The sequence below is a fragment of the Suncus etruscus genome, chromosome 6, assembly GCF_024139225.1.
Source record: "Suncus etruscus isolate mSunEtr1 chromosome 6, mSunEtr1.pri.cur, whole genome shotgun sequence".
Lineage (NCBI taxonomy): Eukaryota > Metazoa > Chordata > Mammalia > Eulipotyphla > Soricidae > Suncus > Suncus etruscus.
This window is the reverse complement of record NC_064853.1, coordinates 58,334,495-58,340,262: the sequence shown is the minus strand read 5'-3', so window position 1 is coordinate 58,340,262 and position 5,768 is coordinate 58,334,495. Positions and strand designations below refer to the sequence as shown.

The 5,768-nt window shown below is 41.0% G+C and overlaps 1 non-coding gene across 1 annotated transcript; it reads left to right on the top strand.

Annotated features, from left to right (window-relative positions):
* The first annotated feature begins 1,571 nt into the window (after positions 1–1,571).
* LOC126012474 (small Cajal body-specific RNA 18) lies at positions 1,572–1,652 on the top strand. The gene has a single exon (XR_007496939.1). It is a non-coding gene; the product is annotated as a small Cajal body-specific RNA 18 (non-coding RNA).
* The last annotated feature ends 4,116 nt before the right edge of the window (positions 1,653–5,768 follow it).

The window sequence follows — 5,768 nt, the reverse complement described above, 5'->3', positions numbered from 1 at the left end:
CCCCCCTCAATTTGAGGCAGAACAAGATGATTCAAGTTATGTGGTTCTGTTTGAAAGAAAAGAAAAGAACCAGGATGAGTTCTTCCAGAGGTTATCAATATCAATATAAAAGAAGAAAGGAAAAAAAAAGAAGAAAACCCACAAAAAAATCAAACAAAAAAACCAAAACCAGCAATTACAAAAAAGCACCACAGCAACAAAGATAACAACCAAACACTAACCACAAGAACAGGAAAAAAAGAAAAAAAGAACAAAGGAAGGAGAGCTTGTGTGTGGTAAGGTTTTGTGCTTCTTCTTCTTCTTCTTCTTCTTCTTCTTCTTCTTCTTCTTCTTCTTCTTCTTCTTCTTCTTCTTCTTCTCCTTCTTCTTCTTTTCTTCTTCTTCCTTCTTCTTCCTTCTTCTTTCTTCTTTCTTCTTCTTCTTCTTCTTCTTCTTCTTCTTCTTCTTCTTTCTGTTTCTTTCTCTTTTTTGCATAGACACCATAAATATTGGGGAAATTAGAAAGGGAATTCCCTTGGCCTAAAAGATACAGGGTTTCTTTGCCCTTGAAGCATACTGTCATGGGAATAACTACAGGCTTTGTCCATGCTCATTTTCACACACCAAGGTCTTTACATAGTGCCAGGAGACTTCCCGCTCAGTTGTGGATGATAAAATCAGGCCTCTGTAATTAGATCTTGGTATTTAGACAGGCCACAGGATGAAGCATAAGATAGAGTCCTTCTCTATGGTTCTGGAACTTCTGTTTCATCACTGTTGTTATAATCATTCTTCTGTAATTGGTGGTCTTGGTTTTTGCACAGATCCTAGGACAAAGCCTAGGATAGAGTCTTTCATTATGTTTCCAGAAGTTCTGCTCAGTCCCAGGTGTCAAAGTCAGACCTCTGGAATTAGAGATCTTGGTTATTGCATGAATTCTAAGACAAAGCCTAACCTAGGGTCTTACTTATTGGTCCCAGGCTAAGTTCTGCCCAGTCATGGTTGTCAAAGTCAGTCTTCTTCTTCTGTGGTTAGTGCTCTTGGTTTTTGCACAGATCAAAAGACAACATGTCTTCTGATTTCATCTTAACATTAAGTGTTGAGATAGGACAACCTACTCTTAGATCAAATTGTTGCCGGTTCCTCATTGTCAGGATGTCATATCAAAACTGGAGCAAGTTGGTGCTAGAGCAATATTGGGAATTTCTAGGGGTCGCTTGGTTCCTGGTGTTGTTGCAGTGAACTGTGTTGGTTCTATGACTGGGATCTAGGGCTTGAGATTAGATGGTCCCTGTCTGATCACATGGTATCTCAACAACTTTTTAACTCTGTATTTCATAGTGATAAATAAAATAGAGGTAAGTTGGAGGCAGGCGGTCAGGGGCGAGTGTTGGGTCTCTTGGGTGGGTTGGGTAGCGGGTGTGACAGGTCAGGGATCCCCTGCCCCCTTGTGCAGTCCCTCCGTGAGCCCGCGGTATTTTCCTTATATGATTCGGCCCCACTGCAGGACTGGAGAGGATTAGGACGCGTCTGGCCCAGAGGGGCGCGGGGCTGGGTGGAGGGCGGGCTAGCAGGGAGGCCTCTGCCCCGCGTCTTCGATGATGACAAGACCACTGCACAATCTGAGTTCTCGGGAAACCCAATGATGGAGCTCTGAGAAAGGACTGAGACTGTGTGTGTGTGGGGGGGGGGGGGGGGGAACAAAGAGGTAAGCTAAGGTAAATTATACATTGTCTGCAGAATTCTGTACTTGGAATTAATACCTATGGGTCAGTTTGGCAATCTCCTTTACCAGAGCTGTCCTTCTGTGTCAGTTTGCAATGATTGTTGTCACAAATTACCACAGACTTGCTGGTACTACAGAAAGGTATTGAATCACAATGCTGAATGCTACAAGTCCCAACCCAAGTTGGAAAGTGTTAGTTCCTTCTGAAGGAAGGAAAATCAGTCATTGAGGCCAGAGCAATAGCACAGTGGGGATGGCATTTGCTTGCACGCAGCTGACTTGGGTTTGATCCCTGGCATCCTATACTGTCCCTCAAGAGTGATTCTTGAGCATAGAGCCAGGAGCAACCCCTGAACATCATTGGATGGAACCCAAACTTCACCCTCCCCTCCTCTTAAATGAAGAAAAGATATAAAAATCAGTCCTAGGTCATCAACCTGGCTTCTGGATGCTGGCTTGAAGAATGCTTCTAGGTTTTCCCAATCTTTGTTCATACAGTGTTCTATTTGTGAGGGTGTCTGCATCTGAATTTCTTGGTGAGATGATTATCAGACCTATTGGATTAGGGTTCACCCAACATCACTTAGCTCATCTGTCCTATCTTAACTTATTAAATACTTAATAATCTTATTCCCCCAGTAAGGCCATGGTTTGAGGCACTGCAGGTTTAGACTTCAACATGTATTTGGAGGGGACACAATTCCACCATAACATTTCCTGGTCACCTTTTCTACTGCCCCAACTGATGTTTTCTAACACCATTGCCAACTAAAGTTCATGAACTCAGATGCTTTTCTCTGAGCCTGCTTCTAGGGATGTCAAAGCCAAGACAAATAGGGCCTTGCTAAGTTTAAAGCAAACATCTTTCAGATGTCCTCTGATTTCCTCCTCCCCAAAGGTAAAAACTTCAACAACGTGCTTCCTTTCTAAAAGCAAGAATTAGACCTGTAAATACTATATAATTGCTTTCTTTTCTGAACAAGGCATATAATTAAGTTATTCTGGGGGTCAAAACTTCCAGTTTATCTTTTGCAGTTTATTTGGTGATATTTTCAACTCATAAAAAGAACTCAAATGAGGAAGATTATCTGCAAGGAAAGATTTTTGTAAAACTGTAAAGATTGAATCTGGATGCTTTTTTAAATTCTGCATTTGGAGGACAGAGAAATAGTAAAGTTGGAAGGGCACTTGCCTTGCACACAGCAGATACAAGTTCAATCCCCAATATCCCATATGGTTCCCCAAGTCCTGCCAGGAGTGATCTTCGAATGCAGAGCAAGAAGTAAATCCAGATCACTTCTGAGTGTGCTCCCAAAATAAACAAACAAACAAACAAACCTTTAAAAAAAGTGAGTTAATTTGGGGGCATCTCACAATTCACTTCTATCAGTCTCATCAGTTGGGATGTTAAGTGAACACATATATTTCTGCCTTCTATTACCATGGTTTCCTCAACCCACCAAGAATTCACATTTCTATACCTCATTTAAGTTACAGATCAAATATCACTCTGTATGTATGTGTCAAAGTGGGCACATCTAGCTTACTCAGGGCTTATTCTTGGCTCTGCACTCAGGAATCATCCCTAGCAGGCTTGGGAGACCTTTGGGCTGCCAGGAATTGAACCCATTTCAGTTGCATACAAGACAAGTAACCTATCCATCGTATTATTCCTCCAGCCCTTCAAATATCACTTCTTATTTTAAGTTTTTCCCAATTTGGTCTAGCAAAGCGAGTTCTGCAGCCTGTGTGCCAGCTCTCAGGGGGCTAGTGACATGCAGCTCCTCTCAAACCTCATAGGCCTATCTGGAGTCTGATCTGTCTCAGATCTGGAGTCTGAGACAAAGAAAAAGAGGAGCAGAAATGAGCAGTGGAAAGAAGTCCAAACTTGGGACATAATTGAATTCCCAGATCAAACAAACTATGCCAATCCCTATCAATCTTTTGACATTTTAATATCAGCTGCCTTCCTGTTTAATTCAATTTGAGGTGGCTAATTGATTTACAAAACTAGATCCAGAGATCTTAGACTGAACTGGTCTGACATCCAGCTTCCTTGTCTGGGCAGGACTAGTGCGTAGACTGCTTACCTCACCCTACCAGGAACCTAGAATGATATGAAACCTAATTCCTACCATTCCTAATTCCTATGCCTTCTGGGCATAACAATTAATTAGCTAAGAAATATCATTTTGTAGATAGTTTTTGTGTCTTATAACCTCAAAGACAATATTTTTAATATTGTAACCAAGTAATTTAAGAGTTAACAGTTTCATAATATCTTGTCCTTGGGTAATATATTCAAGTATAAATCTCTAGGTATGATTTTTATCTTCTTAGAATCTAGCATTTTGTTTGTTATTTTGGGGATCACTCCACCAGTGTTCAGGCCTTTATCCTGGCTGTGTGCTCAGGATTACTCCTGGCAAGATCCAGAGGATCTTTTGCAATTCTGGGAATCAAATCAGGTTTAGCACAGGTATGGCATGCAAGTATCTTACCTGCTGTATTATCTCTATAACCCCCCTCCAGAATCAAAAATTTTAAAATTGAAAAAAATCTTAAAGATACAGAATCTGCCCCCTTTGTTTACAAATGAGGAAATATTGTCCAGAAAAATTAAATGGCTTTGTCAAGCCCAGATTGCTAGCTAATGTGGAACCAGAGGTCTCTAAACTCCCATTCCCAAGCTTTTTTTTTTCTGTATTCCTACCCTCAAAGTAGCCATAACAGTGCTATGCACATACTGTAAGTACCCAATTAATGCAGAAAGACTAATGACCCAAGAGACCTGCAGCTCCGAAGACATAGATGTAAGTGTGTGTTCCAGGCTGCAGAATTCCTGCTTTAGCTACATCACTCCCATAGCATTGTTTTAGAGAATGGCTCAAATTTCAAATAAAATGGTTTCTTGCAAATCAGGATGGTTCCTTCAGAGTTGCTGTCAGCTAAAGCAAACATCCTGGAGATGATTTGAATTGTGCTGGCACTGCCCCAAACCACTACCTTTTATTGCTGCTTTGTGAACATAGGAGATTGTGTTTCTGAAATAATAGAATAAGTTTTTTGTCTTTTGGGAGAAAAAAATCACTTTTAAGACTTGGGAGATTCAGATGAAAAACAAATTGGTTCTGGTCATGTTCCTTGTTGAAGTCAACATCTTTTCTGAGAGGTAGAAGATAATGAACCTCCTGAGAAAAGAGTTCAGCTCCAAAAGTGTGTTGTGCACCATTACCACCAAAACCTTGGAATCAGACAAGAGTTCTGACATAATAAGTAGCTCCACTATATAGGTTTCAGGATTGGCTTTCTATCTTCCTATCATCTCTTCCTTCATCTAGAGTTAAAATCACAGTTATAGTGGAGCTACATGGGGCAAAGTGGTCTGATACAGGCTCAATCACCAAATGACATGGAATCCAACTCCCAAATGCTTTTCCTTTTATTTGAAAAGTCCCTGGAGTAGCCACAATGGTCTTCTGTGGTCTCCAGTAGTCCTTTTGTGACCTAGCATGCTACTTACCACCACCTCTACTCTAGCATCAGCCATACCTGTTCTGCTTCTGTTTTCCTTTCTTCTGCCCCATCACCTCCCTCCTTAGGCCACTCTGTATTTATGGAACCACTTCTCTGCCCTTTGGAACCTCCTGCACTCTGGTTCATCACCATCAATGACTTTCATTAAGCATTCCTTGTTCCTTACAGATATGTGATGATAGGAATCTGATACAGGAATCTGTACAAGAAGGTGAAGTAATGGTAGAATCAGGGAAGCACCCAACGCTATGAGGGCCTAACATCTAAGTGTTACTTTCTAATAGGTACTCACATGGTACTCATGGTTTTTTCACTCATCTAGTACCCATGGAAAGTTAAGGAATAGTAATGGACCATCCATACATTCATCTAATCATCCATCTGTCCATCCATCCATCCATCCAGTTATTCATCCCCATTTATCCATCCAATTCATCCATCTATTAACCATCTATCTAGCTAACCATACAACTTTTCATCCATCCATCCATTCATCCTCATAATGAATCCAAGGTGTTTCTGGCAG